The sequence below is a fragment of the Acipenser ruthenus genome, chromosome 34, assembly GCF_902713425.1.
Source record: "Acipenser ruthenus chromosome 34, fAciRut3.2 maternal haplotype, whole genome shotgun sequence".
NCBI classification, from domain to species: domain Eukaryota; kingdom Metazoa; phylum Chordata; class Actinopteri; order Acipenseriformes; family Acipenseridae; genus Acipenser; species Acipenser ruthenus.
This window is the reverse complement of record NC_081222.1, coordinates 69,157-88,968: the sequence shown is the minus strand read 5'-3', so window position 1 is coordinate 88,968 and position 19,812 is coordinate 69,157. Positions and strand designations below refer to the sequence as shown.

Sequence of the window (19,812 nt, the reverse complement as noted above, 5' to 3'; positions counted from 1 at the left end):
TATTCCGAGTTTTCTTTTTATATTTGTTTGTTATTGTATAAAAATTAATACTCGATCACATGTGCTCATAACATAGACGATGCATGATACAATTTAGCTATAGATAACCAACTTATAATGATTTGAGAGAGTATAGTGACCACATTTGTCACTGTTTTTTTTTTTTGTTTGTTTTGTAGTATATAGTGTATGTAACTGTAAAACGGTGGTGGGTGGGTGGGTAATGGTACCTGTATTTAAAAGTAAGTATTGGAAAATCGTGATGGGTTTTTGAATATTATTACAGTAGGTACAGTATTCTGGTCAGATTAAGAGACAGACGTGTATCAAGGCAAGTTATTTATTTTATTTAAATTTTTTTGGCAGGGGAAGTGGGTAAAAATGAGTATTTCATGAATTAATTTCCCGTCGTCTACTGCAGCTACCTGTCTGAGATGTTGCATCAGTATTATACAGTTGTACCGCTTCACTTAAGATGTACCTATCATTTGTATTAATTACTTGCTAGATGTATAGGTATTTAGAGTTAAGTTTTCTTTTTAAAATTATTTTAAAGCTGATCAATACTTGGAGTAGCACAAGGGTGTAAGCAGGACGGTTCTCCTAGTTCTTGTGAGGTCAAACAAGTGCTGCAGTTGTGTGTGTAAAATACTTGCAGCATTCATTTTATATATATATATATGTACATTTATCAGTGCGGCAGTGTAGAGTGGTGGTTAGAATTCCGGGGTTCGATTGTATGTAAATAGCTTTGGATTAAAGCATCTGCTAAATTAATTAATTTTATTTTAGTTTATGTGAATATATGATTTCAGTTCCGTTCCTTTTGTAGTGGTGAGAGTGCCAATGTTGAGGCTGCTCGACTTCTTCAAGAAGCTGCAAGGATTTTGAAGAGAGAGTCAGAAAGCACAGCCACTGCTGGCTCAGGATCACAGACTGGTACTGGGACGTGTTCACCCAGTTCTTTTAGAGGTTTGTTTAACAACATGCAAACCTCACTAGCTGAAGTACAACAGGGAACCCCTACAGTCGATTCAGGCAGGATTCCCTGCCCTAGAAATGACCACATTCAAAGAAATCTTGTGCAGCTGTTTCAGCCATGTGATCGGGCAAGGGGGCAAAAGATGTTCCAGAAAACTGGAAAGTGTAAACGGAAAACTACACACAGTGAAACCTGGACACGTGATTTCTTTTGCTTACAGAGACCAATGTTCAAACTGTGCCCAATGGAGAAGACCGCATTGGTTTACAGAATTCAGCCCTTGGTAGGAAAAAAATAACATTTGCAGACAAAAATTGAGGATTTTCTGAACTATGTGAAACTCTGTTTTCACATTTTCCACAATTGAAAGGTGCAGGAGGCTTTCAGATGTTGAGGTCCGTTAATAAAACCAAACAATTGGCACCAATTCCAATGCCAGCCGGTGAGTACAGTGAGAAATTTCTGAGAACTGAGAGTGGCCTGAACCAGGCAATGGCCTACATTCGACCACTTCAGAAAAACCTGGAGAGCATTGCGAAGCGTGAGGCTGAAGAGGTAAGAACAGTTGTCAAAATCTGATCTCCTCTATATTCCTTCTTCTTCGCCTCCCTCTACAGACCTTTCTATCTGAATTTCCCTTGATTCTATCACCCTTTCCCCTTCCTCCTCTGCCCAAACCTTGGTGTCACCTTTGATTCCTCCCTTTCCAACTCTCAACATATTTCTTCACTGGCACGCTCTTACTGTCTCTTTTTGAGCAATATCTATTGCATTAAACCTGCTGGACTATGGCCCTCGACGATCAGGACTGGAGATCACTGGGTTAAGGTGTAAATGCACATGTAACACATACTATAAAAATGAAGCATGTTAAAAATAAATGTGTGTTTGTTTGTTGTAGTGTCAAGAGGTGGTCATGGAGAAGTGCAAAAGGTGTGGAAAAGATATCCCTCTGCAATGCCTTTCAGAACACATTGAAAACTGTGGAAGGTCATCTGTTTTTCTGGTGTATTTGTCATATAAATTGCTCATTTACTTTTACAACATAGTGGTTGACTTGTATCTGTGGTAAATATGTTTTGACATTCAAAGCATGTATGTCTTTGTTAACTGTTTTCAGACAGCCTGATGACACTGATTTGGAAGATGATGTCGTTATGGAGATATCTGAAGAGACTCAACTATCTATGTCATCACATGACAACACATCCCATGTTCAAAATTATTACAACAAGTGCCATGCTTCTTCTAGTGGACTGTACAGGTATGTAATGTTTTCAATGTGGAGTACTCGTAAGTAATTGTCATTTTTATATAATCAAAATATTTTTTATTTTTTTAACATTAATATTGAGTACGATGTTTGTTTCCGTGCCAGTAATTTCTGTTGTGCACAATGATTTTAAATTACATTGATGTAATTTAAAAGACTTTTACTATCAAAGGACTATTACTGCAGAAGGAAAGTAAGAATGGAGCTTCAAATGCTATCAGTGTTATAGTGGGCTGAATTTCTTATTTATTCTTTTGTTTCTTAGAGACTATGTGGACCTTGTCAGTGAAGACAATGTATTTAGTGATTCTGAAGAAGAGCAGCTGAATAGAGTTCTAGAGGAATCGCTAAAGGAAAGCTCGCATGCAGCTTTTAAGTAAGTGTTACAAGCCTTATTGATTGTTTTTTCCCCCAATTAAAATAAGTCTTGAGGAACAGATGTATTCATACAACTAAATTAATATTTGCTTGGTGACTGTATATTTTAAATGTATGTTTAGAATTAATTCATTTAAATAACTTTTTGTCATAGAATTCTTTGTCATGACATTTATGAACACCACCATTTTCTGTGAATGTAACATTGTAACACAATGTCCACCACCCATAGGAAAGTAAACACTTTGTGTTGTGCCAGATTATGGGATGGCAGAGGTCAGAGTTCTTTGTGTCAGAGGTCGTTGTGTTGTGCCAGATTATGGGATGTCTTTTTATCGTTGTTTTTAAACAACAAAAAGACACATTGCACTTTCATATTCATGATTCAGTCAGTTGTTGCCATTCATTTCCACACAGCTTAGCTTCCGAGATGTACTTAGCTGATGAAAACCGTTTTGATAGGCTTTTATGTTTAATCTGTATGTATCTGGGAATATAATACACTGGAAATGAAATGCACTAATTGAGTTTTGATTGATAGTTAAGTTCAATGTATATTTTTGTTGTTTGTGTCTGTATGGAATTTGTATCTATGCCCCAAAATATTTGTGTTTTAAGCTGTTGGCTGGTCAAGGAGCACCCCTGTGCCCTTTTGTAAATAAAAAACTGTAATGTTTTAAAGTGGATTATTTGAAGCATTGCTTAAACTTGAAAAAAAGGTTTTAATGAAATCATGTGTACTCTCATTCTTGTCTAGCTTCTCATTATTTGTCCTCTTCCTTTGCATTCCTTGTTTAGTGGATGTTTGTATGTATTTAAAACAAGTATATTGATATTTTTTATGCAAATAAATAGTCCTAAATCCAGAAACATAAATTAACAGGTTATATTTAGAAAATAAATAAATATTGGATGTCAGGACTGAAGAGGATTTATTGTGGATGCTGACTCTTGGATTTATATTTTGCTTCAATGTGCATGCATGTTCTCTTTATTTCAATTTTAAGATTTCAAAGTCAGACAATTAAAAAGGAACTGGACGAGGCGGTTCGACTGGTATGTTCTTCAGCGAACAAGAACACAGTTTGAAAGGTATGCTTTTTACAAAAAATCTAATATTACAAAGAACAGTACCCACCTAATGTTGATGCTCCATAGTTACAAAAAAGTTATAAAGTCGACTCATTCCATTCCTAAACTCAGCCAGCCAAAGCAGTCTCAGCCTTTTAAATTCACAGCCTAATTGTTATATTAATTATATATTAAATATATATTAAATGTGTTCTGGGAAGTTTAATAAAAGTGTTCTATGTTATTATGTAGCATGCAGATGTGTACTGAATTGAAAACCAAACTGAATCTACTTTGTCCCTATATTGTGCTGAAGAAATATCACTTATTATATGTTGTGACTAGCACCAAGCTGTATATTTATACTAATACATAGAGAATCACATTCCCCCTACCCACATCTGGGCTACTTAATTAAATAATTAATGTATTGAAGAAAGCCAGTGGCTTGTTTTATATATTTAAAAAAAATCTACATTATTATTGAAGAGAATATTTTATATGCTCTGAAAACAAGCATTGCATTGGGGTATGTACATCTTTTTTTCAAGTGTCTACTGTATTACTAATTCAGAACATTCATTATTCAAATATTTTGCACAGGTTGCAAGAAGGACTCCGTTCTCTCAGTGTAATGGATTCTATGAAGGCCCACCCTGAAACCTTCAAACCTATTTTCTGTCAATCGACAGAGAAGCTGACTGCTGATGTGCTTGAAGAGCTATTCAAAGAGCAGCGATCTGACTGTGGGAGTAACAAGTTTGAGAGAGAAAATGAAGCAGTATGTCATTGGAGGGATTATCTCTTGGATGTAGAGAGTACGTTTTATTTTAAATGCAATTTCAATAAGATGTTGTGTATCCACATTGAACTAGCATCTCAATATAGTAGTATACATTTAAGAAGTTTATATACAATTTAAAACAGTCATGTGAGAGGGTTCTTGATGGAAAATGTAGCTCTCAGCAGGTACATGTCAAGAAACAATTGTATAATGAATAAAATGCTTGCGTATTATTATTATTATTATTATTGATTGCCTGACATTTAGATAAATTAATTATTTGTTATCAGACCAAGGTTTAAACAGGTTACATATTCAGTACTTTGTTTAAAATACAAAACTAATATGAATGAAGTTATATACCGTTAGTTACAGTACTTCTATGTAAACGTTTATACATAGTTAATTGGACTTGCTCATAAAACATATATTATAACAACTTTATATAAGGATTTAAAAAATACAAATCATCACTTAAATCTGTAGAGTGTGCATACATATTTCAAAATAATCAGTGATACAATTTAAAAGTCTTTAACTTAATCATATTTTAATTATATTAATAACATTATTCTGCCATTGGCATACAGTGCTTTCTGCCCTTCAAAATGGAGACCCAACAGCAGTGACGTCCCGTGAAAAACCTCAATGGCAGTTACAAAGATGATTGATGTATTTTTCTGTTTGGTTTTTTTTAGTGGGGATTTGTGGAGTTACCCTGGAGGACATCCTTGTCTTTGCCACAGGAAGTGACAGTGTACCAGCATTGGGCTTCAACCCTGCTCCAACTGTTGAATTTTTGCATGATGGTTCACGGTTTCCACTTGCAAACACATGTTCCAGCATATTAAGGGTACCATGCAGGCATTCATACGAGTCCTTCAGGGATGATATGGACTTTGGAATTAAAAATTCCCCAGGCTTTGGAAGGGCATAACCAAATTCCTTTGCTTACCATACCTGTAGTCAAAGGGCACAAGTATGTTCGATCCTAAGAACAATGTTATGCATGCCAAAGTGCTGCTAGAATTTTTATGTTTGTCATTTTTGTTATCTATAATTCTTTGTACACTTAAATTTAGCAAGTGAGTCACCTTTGGTTGAGAATTCTTACCTGTAGTTATTATTATTGCAGATATTTAGCAGACACCTTTATTAAGCACTACAATTCAATTTACTAAAATATTAAAATGTAATAGTTCAATCTGTCAATATTAACATCAGTGCTGAAATGTTACAAGCCTTTAAATAAAAGTATAGGCTGGATCTTTTCCCTCCTAAGGATTTTTGGTAATAGAGAATTCTTAACAGTTGTTAAGTTGTTCCAAGAAAGAACATTTTACTTTTCCTCCTTATTAATAAACACTATTTGCATTTCTGTGATGTAAAGTCTGTTTGCAGCTTATTTTTAAACTGAGAATTAAAACACAAATCCATCAGCTATATTCACATTATATTTAACACTACTTAAATCAAAATGGCAAAATACTGTGATACTCCAAGTTGACTAGAAATTGGCCTTTACAAACTGGGTTTAAAATAAAAAGGGTAAAAATAATTATTTTTATTATAAAAACTATTCACATTAACACTTGCAGAGGTGATGAGAAGAGAACCCTTGCTAAAACCTGAGTGCACTGTACAATACATGTTTGAAAGCCTTTTCAGGATGAAAAGGAGCGGTTGTGGTATGTAAAGGTCTTAAAACCTACATTTAGGCATTTCTGTTGTTTGCTACACTTAATGCTTCTAAATAAAGATCAAGTCCGAAACAGCTGCTCGTCCTCAAAGGGTCAATGTTGACTGGAAGGAGAGGAACCAGTGTGTCCTGCAATGAAACTGGGGGCTCTGATTCACGGCAGGCTCCAGGTCCTTCCATAGTTATCAAAATCCATCTAGTAAAATGGAGACAATCAATTTAACATGTTAATTAGATATATAAGGTAACCTTTATTTGTATCGCTGAAGAAAAGGAAGTACCATATCAGAGTTCCAAGTCTCACAGGAAGTGGGATTTCCGCTGCTGTAGTTTGACAGTAGCCCTTGAATCCATAGCTGCTGTGGGGATTTCATGTGCTCCGAGGATAGAGGACGTCGGTCCCACATATCAAGGTGCATGTTCAGTCTTGGAATCATCACGTAGTGAAGTTCATCATCTGGGTCAAGTGCCTGTATTGCCTGCAAGTACTGCAAGGCAGCATAATAATTGCTGGTAACTGTGTAGCAGACATCACGCCACAGCCTCTCAATGTGCTGGTTGTGCACACTTCGACCTGTGATATGGCTTCCTCTGTCTACAAAAAATTAGAAATAGACAAACAGTTTAAAATGCTAGTGTTTTAACGATGGCAAAACCAACTTACTTTAAACAAAATATTTACACAGGATTCTAAATTCTGCCTTAGTATGAAATTATTTTGTCATTTATTTTAATTATAAAATACTTAATATTTACTTATTAAATACAAGACACTAAACAGTATGTAAATTCAATAAATTTAACTGAATAAATGCACTTTATTTTTCCATTACAGTTCTGTAATAATTTACCCAACACACGACGAGGATGCTCCAGCATAAATCGAGCCACTTCAATGTTTTCAAGGCCTTTGTCACTTCGGACTTGTGATGGTAAGCCAAACTGATATACAGCTCCAACAAAACTTTCAAAAACTGTACAAGCTCTGTTGATGTTGCTGGCTTTCAGGTACACTATTTTTCTACTGTAGCCATCAATGCCGCCATGAATGACTATCCTCCATCTGTAGGCAAAATAAGATACAATGTTAACCAGAACAAAATATTTGCTTCTTTGTACTGTAGTTCCTACTTTGCCTGTGTTTCTAAAATGTGCTATTATACACTTATCGTGCTTTTAATAACTGTAAATGCTTCCAAAGCGTTTACAGTTCTTATGAAATCGGTACAATTGGATGAAGGGGAGTGGAAGAATATGCGGAAGCAGTTATTGGTGAACTGGAATTTAGCCAGGACACCAGGGTTGACAACCCTACTCCTTTTGAAATGTGCCCCATGGGATCTTTAATGGCCACAGAGAGTCAGGGCCTCAGTTTAAAGCCTCATCCAAAAGACTAATTGGAAGATATTATTATCATTTAACACAAAATATCACAATACATTTTACTAATAGTAACACAGTATCTTGTTCTGCAGTGAATGCAATGTTGAACTTCATTGAAATACAAGGTGATGCAGTGATGTACTACATACTATTAGTAATATACATTGCCTTATGCTTGTAAATACATTTTTAATGTATTGATACTTTGTGTTCAAATTTAAAGTATGTTTTGTATTTGTGTACTTACTGAATTAACTCATGATTCCCATCTATGTGCCAGAGTGACAAAGGAGAAGGAACACTGTAGGCTCTTCGTTGGGTAACGCTCAAGTCTTCACAAAAGTGTCCCAATTGGATCAACAATCCTCATAGTTTCTCTCATTCTGCATTGCTGTACCCTATTAAAAATACATCAATAAATATACAGTATAGTGTTGGTGGAGGCCTCATACCGCAGAGGGTCACACCGTGCTATTCTACTGAAATATTTCCATACTTGGAAAGTATGTTTTTGACAGTACAGGCCCAATGTTGCATTGAACACATTAAGTGTAATTTATTATTATTATTATTATTATTATTATTATTATTGCAGACATTTAGCAGACGACTTTTTCCAAGGTTTATCAAGCATCAAAATACAATCTACTATAAAAAATTACAATGTAACAACTTCACTGTAATAAATTAGCCACAGACAACAGTAGACATTAAAAAATAGAGAGTAAATACATACAGAAAATAAAGCATAAAAAATATGAAAGCAGATTACAAGAGTGTGTGGGGGGAAAAAATCCTTTATGTCTATGTACACATACCTAATCTGATTAGTTAAAAAAAAAGTCAGTGTGTGTGCGTCTGTGTGTGTGTGTGTGTAAGCGCATGGAGAGGTCACATGAGGTTTATTTGAAATGCATCCAAAACTGATACTGAACTTGAAACCCAGAGTGTTTATAAGAATTCAAAAGCTCACTTCAGAGGAATGATGGCCCGGCTTCACTGTCAGTTCCACGAAGTTGCCTAGAAAAGAAAAGGGTTGGGTTAAAATGACAGTTTGGAGAAAGCACATGCACAAGTAAAAAGGTACGTTCACTTAGATTTGAATGAACATGAGCGTGATTCACCTGTCGCTCCTTTCCTCCTGTGTGAGGCGTGAATCTCAGCGTCTCTGCGATGAGGTCTTCCACGCCGCTGGCCTTCACACGTCTGTCCGGCCCATAAACTGCTTCTACAAATCAAAAGAGCTGGAGACAGAGATTAATAACCCTGAAAATAAGAGTCTAAACGGCCGAAAACATCATCCCAAAAGCTTTGTTCAAGATCATTCAAATTAAACTGTACAATGCTCATTTGCAGCAGCTTTTTCATTTATGTTAACAATTGAATGAAAAAGACTTCCCTCGATATGAAGTTACATATTTTCATGAACTAAATTAGACAATTTACCTGGATGAGCCTTAAATTACAATATTGGAATACAAGAAATATGAAAATGGCAAATCTAAATATATATGAATATACAGAGAAAACAGAATTAGTGGAAATGATTCTGCAGAGGCCAAGACCCTGAAAAGGCTTTTTTCCTTTCCTGCCTTTAAGCTGTATTGAGCCCAGAGGGAATGTGACCTCAACGTCCCAGACCTGCCAACCTTGACATTTCATTTTGAGTAGCACTCTTTCACGAGGACATCTCGGCTTCCCCTCAGAATTGCTTTAGGGTATCAAACAGCTAAATGCTACACTCTGGAGAGTTCTGAGGATGAAATTATCAGTAAAAAAATAATGAGATTAGATATGATTGTTTCAGTTTAAATTTAATTTTGTTTACCTTAGTATAGATGAAACCTTTTTAATTTATACCAACTGAAAAATTATTTTAAGTACAGAAAATAGCCATTTTTGTAGTATGTTGGTATTTTATTTACTGTCAAAACAAAACAAATTGAAATGTATAAGCTTCATAGGTGGCTGACTTGGCTTTCCTGAGCAAGGTGTCACGAAAGGTTTGTGTGTGACACACTTGCTGCTTCGCTGACATCAGGACTTTGTGCGTTACCAGTGATCTTAGCATGTCTGTGCTCAGGCTGGCTCTGTGTTGGGTTTTGTTTTTGGTCACCAAGCTGAACACTCTTTCACAGTCAGCATTACTATGGAAGATGACCAAAATGCCGAGCGCGGTAACATTACAGTAATGCCCGATTCTTTTGTTCTGGACAGAAATATAAAGTTTCCTTCTGATCCAGACAAAAAAAACGAAAAAGACTGAAACCGTTCGTTTGCATTGAGCGCTTCATAAAAAGTTAATATGAGTAAGCATATATTAGTAGTTCTGATATTACGTTATTATTAGTAGTCGTACTTGTATAGCCGTTTTTTTTCATAAATATTATAAAAAATAAAAATTTATAAAAATATTATAAATATTCAGCTATACATTTAAACAGGATTACACTTATGCGGGTCGATTATTCCCAGTCCTCACATATACACATATATAATTTACCGTTAACAAAATCCATAATGCTACATTGATGATCTTACTGAACTTCAATATAAAATCACAAACCAGCCCGTTTATGACCTGTTTAAAGCACAATGAAACGGCATTTATCTACAATGTAATTGTACGCTACTTGCAAAGTAAACAGAAGCCTTACGTCCCTTAACCACATTAACAATGTTAATGCTGCGCTCATTTTTATGAAATCGAATTTTACTGACATCCCTGTATGGTAACATGCGTTTGTGAAAAACGGGACAATGAGCCAAAAACAGAATATTAAACTTCAATATTGTACTATATTATTATAATAAATGTTTGTACTTACTCCCTCGCCATTCTCGTACAATCATCATTCAGCTGTAGTTTCTTTTCATGCGATACAGTTATCCAAACCGAGCTCGTTTTTCTTTAAAACGCAAGTGGGGTTTTACCCCCCCAGACAAAAATGAATGCTTAAATAATGCATTAATTAAAAAACAAAATGTACCATAGCCAGTTTGAAACAAATAATTTCCTCACAAGTCCCAGTACTTCACACTCCCTCCAGTGTTTCCGAAACTAGCAGCTGAAACACAAGCGAGTCAGCTCAACAAAGCCTGATAGGCTACAGTAGCATGGCAGGGATTATACAAAGAAACTTAGTGCTGGGAAATTCTGTCTGTCAACCCACGATAACTTTTTTTTTTTTTTTTTTTTTTTTAAACGGAGGTTGGCTCGTCAACTAAACTCAAAAGCTGAGTGGTTAATTTATCTTGCTTGCCTTGCCATAATGCCGGCCCTGACGTTAGACGTTAGCCAATCGGAGCTCCTCTCTTGTCACCAAGTCAGCCAATCGGAGCTCCCCTCTTGCCACCAAGCCAGCCAATCGGAGATCCCCTCTTGTCACCGAGTCAGCCAATCGGAGCTCCCCTCTTGTCACCCAGCCAGCCAATCGGAGCTCCCCACTTGTCACCCAGCCAGCCAATCGGAGCTCCCCTCTTGTCACCGAATCAGCCAATCGGAGCGCCCCACTTGTCAGCCCGCCAGCCAATCGGAGCTCCTCTCTTGTCACCGAGTAAGCCAATCGGAGCTCACCTCTTCTCACCCAGCCAGCCAATCGGAGCTCCCCTCTTGTCACCAAGTCAGCCAATCGGAGATCCCCTCTTTTCACCGAGTCAGCCAATCGGAGCTCCCCTCTTGTCACCCAGCCAGCCAATCGGAGCTCCCCTCCTGTTACCCAGCCAGCCAATCGGAGCTCCCCTCTTGTCACCCAGCCAGCCAATCGGAGCTCCCCTCTTGTCGCCGAGTCAGCCAATCGGAGCTCCCCTCTTCTCACCAAGGCAGCCAATCGGAGCTCCCCTCTTCTCTCCAACCCCTCTACTGATTAAATGTCAATGTTGTAGACAGCGCGCGTGAGAATCAGATTATTAGGCTATTAAAGATTTATAATTATTATTTATTAGGAGGGATTAATAATCATCCTCCGGTGAGTTTTAGCGGGCAGCAGCCATTCCAATAAATTAAAAAGGAATACATTGTGGATGGACAGATGTGATCACACAGTTCCGTTTTTCAAAGCTGGTAAAGGATTTACTCACAGAACTAGTTTTTAAAAAATGATCGCTTAATTGCGTGACAGGGGTCAGTTATGGGGGCTTTTTTTACACCCGTGTTGTTTGAGTCGATGCGCTGTAAGTAGGATACAGTCACTCTAATAAACACATGTACTGCCCTGACTCACGAGTAAATCCTTTACCAGCTTTGTAAAAACGGAACTGTGCGATCACATTTCTCCATGCAGAATGTTTATGCTGTTCTATGTTGTGAAAATAAATAAATGGTGTTTGTTTTAAAACATATTTTTGGTTGTACCATTAATTTACTAAGAGTATACAAACAACACGAAACGAGTATCATGTGACACACTTGCAGAAATTGAATGTTAAGCAACTTTAATGACGTGCAGTTGCGAATCATGACCACAAGGTGTCAGTAATAGATTGGATAGTAACCCAGCTAACACAATGATGTGCCCAGAACGTTAGAAGAATGTTATTCGAAAGTCAGGATAACATGAAGTAATTTGTAAAGAACATTTCTTTGGAAGGTTTTCGTAAAGTTACGAGAACGTTCGTAACTAATGTTATGAAATAACATTGACGCTGCTTTCAGGTAACATTGCCAACGACACAAAAAGATTAATTTATTCCCAGTTAATTAGGGTCCCTCTTGTAAATGTACTCCCTAGTATCCTACCCGCCAATCTCCCGATCCTGCTCTCCTACAGCAGCTGTCTCTTCAATAAACACAAATCTTTCTTCAGGTGTTGTTATTTTGATATAGTTTTGAGGCTGAATATTTCAGTCCAGGTTTGAAGCACTCAGTCTTCATTACTGATATTTAAATCCAGAAGAAACACAATTACAATTTAAAAAAAAATAAATACAAATCTGTGTTGAAGTATTTGTATTGGGGTTGTTCATTTTAAATGCCACGTGTTTACAATTACCAGTTCTAGATTAAACAGCAGAAATAATTTTACTGGCTTGCCAGACACAAGAGCCTTTTCATTTCACAGGCTAGCAGCCCACGTCAGTATTTTAATAGTATTATATTTTCATGCTTCTAGTGAAGAATTGTTTTACTATCAGTCATATTTTAAAACGGCCAGTTTCGAAATAACCAAAGAAAACAACGATTCTAAACCGGAACGTGCGTGAAGGAATCAACTGTAGTTCTCTTTTATAGCGGTTTAAAATGTATCTAAAAGTATATACGGGTGTTTGTAATAATTTAATCACAGACGTAGAAATATAACCAAGATTCACGACGACCATTGTATTGATAGAGCAGTTGTTTAAATAAAAGAGCAGCGTCAGTTTTGGAAATGTCACATTTTATATTTGTGTCAGTTTTTAGTTAAGTAAATTGGAAAACTACAAGCGGCGTGTATTTCAGTATGCTAACGTGACGTTTTTCAGCAGGTTTCATTTTATTTTATGAAGCAGAATTAGTTAACACTCAATTCAACACCTCGACAGCAGTTCTACTAAATGTCCACACGAGGGCAGCATTGGATAGGAAATGAAAGCTAAAGCCTCGTCTGTCTCCCTGAAGTTCGCTACCAATTGTAAAGAGCAGAGGACAGCTCAGCCGGAGGCGTGTGTCTGTGTGAAACGACTGTATTTCATGTGATAAGTTTGTGGAAGAAAGACGCCATGTGAGGAGGCGTTTGCTATTGTTTTACACAGACTACGAGGGACAGCGCTCGTTAAACCAGGTGAGTGCATCTCGTTTACTTTGTTTATTATTCAGTGCAGCGGTTGTTTTTGAATCCCGCATTTTTAATAACAAATGGCCGTCCGGACCCGCTTGTGACTGTTTGCTGAGTGGCTTTTAACAGTGTTTGTCTTTGTGAGCTCTGATCAGCAGGGTGCGGTTTGACGGGGGTGTGATTCCCCGGCTATATTGACTGGGGGTCATCTTTATTGTTTATAATCGTACGTTGTTCTTGCCTTTTAGCTCATGAGCATAATAATCTCAATCCCGTTTGAAATGACACTAAGTGCATTTGCATGGTGTCAGATGAGGGATGTTGCTTCACTCGAGGCTTGCGTACTGATGAAGATGTAGATTCAGTGTTTAATGCTCATCCCCTCACTGTGTGTCTGTGTGTTCTTGTCTCTCTCCTGTCCTGTGAGGATGAAGATGTAGTTTCAGTGTTTAATGCTCATCCCCTCAGTGTGTGTCTGTATGTTCTTGTCTCTTGACAGGTCTGTGAGGATGAGAAGGTCTCCACAGTCTGGAGTCTGGTCTCTGACAGGCTCAACATACCTGTCAATCAACAGGGACTCCTCTACAAAGGCAAGGCGCTGGCAGGTAGGCTGAACAGCACAGCACAGCACAGCACAGCTCAGCACTCAGTTAAAAAGCATGCATGTTATTCTACATATATCTATTAACAGTAACACCTGCAAACAAAGTGTTTTCAATCTTTTATCATCTTTGAGTTGCATGAAGTGTTTTAACCCTATGCTGCCTACGGGGAATAAACATATCCGGTCATAAACATGAACACTTTCTGTTTAAACACTTGTAGTTTTGGAACCTTAAATCAGAAATGAAAACCCAATACACCTACAGAAAGGCATTAAGTAGATCTTTCCATTGATGTAATTTATTTTGTTGTGGGGTGATTTTATTTTTATTTTCATATGAGCTACACCTCCCAAAAAATTATCGAAATATGAAAAATAATAAATAATATTTTTAAAAATGGTCAATTTCAACCTCTTTCCAAGTGTTATATAAAAAAAAAAAAACTTAGAGTATATTGTAGCTGCACAATTTTCCAAGGAATTCAAATCTGAAATCAGAATTGAAATATCTTGAACAGTTGCAGAGCTAGATAAGGTTTTGCAATGCCTAGTATTTTACAAAAATCAACCTCCGAAATGGCAAAGGCAGACCAGGGTTAAAACTTGGCAAAAAGTGAGACTGGAAACACTGTTGCCCTGTTTGAGATACAATTATATTTCAGTACGAAAATAAAGAAACAACACACAAGTTATCAAGTAAAATGTTTAATTTTTTTATTTGAAAAAAAAAGTATATTACAAATAAAACTCTGAAATTAAGAATTTTATTTGGGAGGGAGGGAGACAAAAAAATAAAACCTTCCATATTGTGCTGTATATATTTATTATCAAAACTACCCTGCAGTTGAAGTGCTGGACTGGGGCTCCTCCAGATCACTCTCCTCCTCCTCCTCCTCATCCTCCTGCAGCAGCTCTTCATCAGGGAGGTCCTCCTCCATGGCGTACATGCCCTCGATCTCTTCCTCAGTCAGGGCCCTCCTCCTCTTCAGTGACTGAACCACATGCTAGAGCTGATTGTCTCCATCCATTTTCTGGCTTACACACACCCACATAAAACATTAAAATAAATACCAATTAATAATAATAATAATAATAATAATAATAATAATAATAATAATATTAATACTAATATTAAAATTCTGCTCCATCCTTTTTCACACACATAAAAAAGTAAACAAGTAATAAAATACATGGCTAAATAATAATAGTGACAACAGCTAAATAATGTTTTCTGTTCTTTACACACAGTAAACGAGTAATAAAATACATGGCTAAATAATAACTCCAGCTAAATGTCTTTGTTTTTTACATAGGCTACATACACAACGTAAAAATAAAAACTAAACAAGGTGTTTTCCTCATTCTTTTACACATCGAATAAAAAAAGTTAAAAAATAATAGATGCATAATTAAATAATAATAACGACTACAGAGAAATAACGAATCGACTAGAAAAAGTAAAACACAGACGTACACAAACGCCTAACTTTGCATCACATGCGATAGACCTGTTAGTTTTGCCTTCTCTCCTGAGGAAAAACAAGTCTAAAATAAAAACGTATGTGAAACTAACTATAAGAAAGATGTTTAAAAAAACAAACAAACAAAACGAAACGTGGTGTTGGTACAGTAGCTCCTCTCGTCTACAGCGGTCATGAAGTTAGCCCTGCCCAGCAAGCAAGCGAGCACACGAGACACAGCGAAAACAAAACAAAAATAAACACTGCAGATGTACTCAGCACAAAAAAACAATATCAAGTTGAAAAAAAAAACAACAACAATATGGTTAATTAGCCCAAGTACCTCCCGTTTAGATGATATGTAGATTAGCACTCTTGGGATTGTAAAACTGGAGATACAGAGCTTCGACTCTGCTGTGCACTCAGTCACAATGGCGCCAGCAGAGACTCGCCCTTGTAATCAAAATATTATATGTCCCGCCCACCCTAGCCCTAAACCAATGGTATCATGACAAGCCCCGTAGTCATGGCTATGACTCATACTTTAAAAAAACAAAATTGCTGATTGGACGGCAGAGATATGACGTGTTTTGTCATCGTAACAAAAGTTATGAAATTACACCGAGTCAGCAGCTAAGAGTTAATCTACCTGGTCTTGAATCTCTCCTGTTTCTCCCCCTCCCTCTCTCTCTCTCAGATGAGCACAGACTGTCACATGACTCCATCGCTCCCGATTCCAAGCTGAACTCGTTGTGACGCCCCCAACAGAGAAAGTGTCACCCGAGCAAGAACAGCACTCCGTGTCACCCCTCCTCTCAGACCTCACCCCTCACCCTCGCCTCACCCCTCCTGTCACACCTCACCCCTCGCCACACCCCTCCTCTCACACCTCACCCCTCCTCTCACCCCTCGCCTCAACCCTCCTGTCACCCCTCGCCCCTCCTCTCACCCCTCGCCTAACCCCTCCTCTCATGCCTCGCCTCACCCCGGGTCAGTGTGGCACAGCCTGCCTGCTCTTCTGAACAAACACTTCAGCCCTGCCGACGCAGTGAGAGTCTGGAGCAGCAACACAAGGTAACCTGAACACAATAAACACACACACTGCTATATACACACACACACACAAACAGACACACACACACACAGTGAGAGTCTGGAGCAGCTACACAAGGTAACCTGAACACAATAAACACTGCTACACACACACAATCCTAGCTGCAGCACATGCACAGTGTTATACAGACACACACAGACACAGTTGTACAGTGACACAGAGACGCACACACAATCACAGCTGCAGCACACACACTCTGAAATGCAGGTGTAGTGCAGCGTGTAGTTGTGACTCTGTGTCTCTCCCTCTGCCTCTCTCTCAGGATTACGAGCGGAGGCTGCGCTTATTGAGCCTGGATGATATGGAGCGGCTGGCGACCCGCATGCTTCACCCTGAGGCAATGGGGAGTGCATGGAGCTGTCCTTCCTGGACTGAGCAATACTGCTGCTGCCCTCTCCACCTCTCCCCTCTCTCCTCCCCCTCTCCTTACTTTGTTTAAAAGAATAGAAGCACACCCAGTGAGCAAGGTATTGAGCAGCCCCACATCCCGCTTCACAATACCGCTACATATTGACTGACTGTTCGCATTGTGTGTGTTTGGTAAGACAAACCACATTTTCTCCTTTCTGCTATTTTAAAAGGAGCCCAGTTTGGTGCAGGAGGCTTGTGGGTAACAGAGTGTGTTTTTGCTGGGGACTGCAGCCCTTCCATTACCATTGCTCGTAGAGGGGAGATTGTTTTACTTTCAAGCCTTTTTCTTTAATAAATCCGGACGTTTGGAAATACATACTGTGTGGACGTTTCCCTTCTTCATGGCTCCATGCAGCATCCTGTCACACAACAAGCCCTGAAAGGGGATCCATACATATTTATTCTCAATCACCAGGCAGTAATCGCAGCTACAATACAGACACACAACGTGGCACTTTTATTGGCTGAAACTTTAAACTACGACTAGAAGCCTCTGAAGCCTTTTCATGGCCCTCCACCTGTCCTTTTCCTCTGTAGAAAGGACAGGACAGTGTTCACAGAGCTCCCTTCACTCCAGCAAAGCCAAGACATCCAGGCTCTTGTGCTGCTTTACTCCCCAGCGCCCGAGTGCTTGCTGGCAGTGCTGAGGCACGCTCACCCTGAACAGCAGCGCTAGCTTTGCCTATTGAGGAAGGCTTGGCGCTCCCGTTGGTTCATCAGTAATAATGATTTAGTGGAGACAGTACAGTGCTCGGGGGGGGGATGAAAGTTTACATCAGAATAGAAACTTTGCACAAAGTCAACCTGCTGGAAGTGGAATCATTTCTGCTGCGCAGCTTCAGATTCCACAGCTTGACGAGGAACACAATATAAAAAACACATGTTCCTCTGGAAGCCACACAGTTATTATATATATGATTAGTGTTAACACTCATAGCATTGACCTGGTATCCCTGGTATTTACCTCCGAGCCCTGCTGTGTAACAGGGGTGTTTCATAATCCCTCCTCTCTTCAGTGGCATGAAAGACTGCAACTGTGCAGCCAGCGCCAGGATTCTCAACTCCTGCAGTGTGCGATCTTTGACAAGGTAAGTGAACCTCATATACAAGGTTAGACAGCAAGGCAGTCACAAGCAGACAGGTGGTGCAGTGGGCTAGTTCACTAGCATGCTGTGCTGCTCACCTTGGGGGACTGAGTTCAAATCCCGGTGCGTTCTTCCATTGTTTTCAAAGACTTGGTTAATTTCTTATATAAGGCAATGAAAAAGCAGACTCCTCCGTGGAAGTGAGATGGACTGGGTTCAAATCCAGGCGAGTTCTTTGCTTGTTTCAAAGAATGTGTTAATTGAGCTTATATATAGTGTGAACCAAAGCATTCCTGTGGGAGCTGGTGGCGCAGTGGCTATGCTGATGGCCTTCTCTCCCTGAAGACGGTGGTTCGAATCCTGGTCCCGGAGGCGAGTTCCTGAGGTAAGTAATGCTGTTGTTTGTGAGTCATGGTGGTGGTTGTAAATCTGGGTGTTGACTGTAAGTAATGATGCAGGTTGTAACTAACGATGTTGGTTGTGTCTCCACAGACGGAGGAGGGCCGTGTGCCCTGAAGAGGAGGATGAAGAGGGGGCTTCGGCCCCCGGCCGTGGGGGGAGTGGAAGACGGGGGTGTTGGTACCATGGGGGGAGGAAAAGCAGGAGGTGTAAACATGGGGGAGCAGGCAGGGATGTTACCTTGCCTTTTATGCCCTGCAATGATCAGCTGAGCTCTAGAGATGATTATAGGACATAAAGAGACGCTCCCTGTCAGATGGCAGTGCAAAAGGAATATCCCTGCCTGCTCCCCCATGTTTACACCACCTCCTTCTTTTCCTCCTCTCTGGTACCAACACCCCCATCTTCCACTTCCCCCACGGCCGGGGGCCCCAGCCCCCTCTTCATCCTCTTCCGGCTCCTCTTCAGGGCACACGGCCCTCCTCCGTCTGTGGAGACACAACCAACATCGTTAGTTACAACCTGCATCATTACTTACAGTCAACACCCAGATTTACAACCAACCACCATGACTCACAACCAACAGCATTACTTACCTCAGAAACTCGCTTCCAGGACCGGGATTCGAACCACCGTCTTCAGGGAGAGAAGGCCATCAGCATAGCCACTGCGCCACCAGCTCCCACAGGAATGCTTTGGTTCACACTATATATAAGCTCAATTAACACATTCTTTGAAACGAGCAAAGAACTCGCCTGGATTTGAACCCAGTCCATCTTACTTCCACGGAGTAGTCTGCTTTTTCATTGTCTTATATAAGAAATTAACCAAGTCTTTGAAAACAAAGGAGGAACTCACCGGGATTTGATCCCAGTCCCCCAATGTGAACAGCACTGCATGCTAGTGAACAAGCCCACTGCACCACCTGTCTGCTCGTGACAACCCAGCTTTGCACAGAAGCCCTTATATCATCCTCTTTATATTATTTGTATGCTTAGACCACTGACCCCTTGTCCTGTTACGTAAACACAAGTCTATCAAAATAGGTAAAGTGTTTGAAAATGAAAAGGAAACACCTGCCCCGGGTTTGAACCCGCTACCCAGGGAATCACGGGTCTCTGCTCTACCAACAGAGCTATCCCGCCGACTGGTGCTGATGTTGTTTGAAACACATTATTACATTGTGTGGTGAGGACCTGGGGGCTAAGAGGTGATTCTTAGCTTTGTTTAATTTGTGATGAACTGGATTCAAAACCAAACCTTATAAACAGGTAAGTTTAATAATATTTTTGAAATCAATAGATTAACACTTGTGCTTTACATGTGACTTGAACCAACAACCTTGGAAGTCAGAGTCCAGTGCTCTACCAACAGAGCCAGCCAGAGAGCTGCGTTTTCCTTCTGTCAAATGAC

The 19,812-nt window shown here is 39.2% G+C and overlaps 3 long non-coding RNA genes across 11 annotated transcripts; 2 read left to right on the top strand and 1 right to left on the bottom strand.

The window, feature by feature from the left end:
- Positions 1 to 835: 835 nt before the first annotated feature.
- On the top strand, positions 836 to 7,111 carry LOC131705032 (uncharacterized). Of its 9 annotated transcripts, none has more exons than XR_009310129.1 (7): positions 836 to 1,537; positions 1,884 to 1,972; positions 2,103 to 2,246; positions 2,521 to 2,631; positions 3,641 to 3,725; positions 4,308 to 4,522; positions 5,187 to 5,871. It is a non-coding gene; the product is annotated as an uncharacterized LOC131705032 (long non-coding RNA). The 9 variants fall into 9 exon arrangements; XR_009310131.1 differs by having other exon boundaries at positions 1,884 to 1,990; XR_009310126.1 differs by adding an exon at positions 7,023 to 7,111 and having other exon boundaries at positions 836 to 2,246; positions 5,187 to 6,600.
- On the bottom strand, positions 6,249 to 10,784 carry LOC131705033 (uncharacterized). Its single transcript, XR_009310134.1, has 7 exons — positions 10,399 to 10,784; positions 8,695 to 8,814; positions 8,544 to 8,590; positions 7,818 to 7,968; positions 7,039 to 7,250; positions 6,469 to 6,782; positions 6,249 to 6,383 (listed from the first exon to the last, which is right to left on the bottom strand). It is a non-coding gene; the product is annotated as an uncharacterized LOC131705033 (long non-coding RNA).
- Positions 10,785 to 11,365: 581 nt separating this feature from the next.
- LOC131705057 (uncharacterized) lies at positions 11,366 to 17,231 on the top strand. Its single transcript, XR_009310147.1, has 4 exons — positions 11,366 to 13,332; positions 13,826 to 13,931; positions 16,088 to 16,464; positions 16,767 to 17,231. It is a non-coding gene; the product is annotated as an uncharacterized LOC131705057 (long non-coding RNA).
- The last annotated feature ends 2,581 nt before the right edge of the window (positions 17,232 to 19,812 follow it).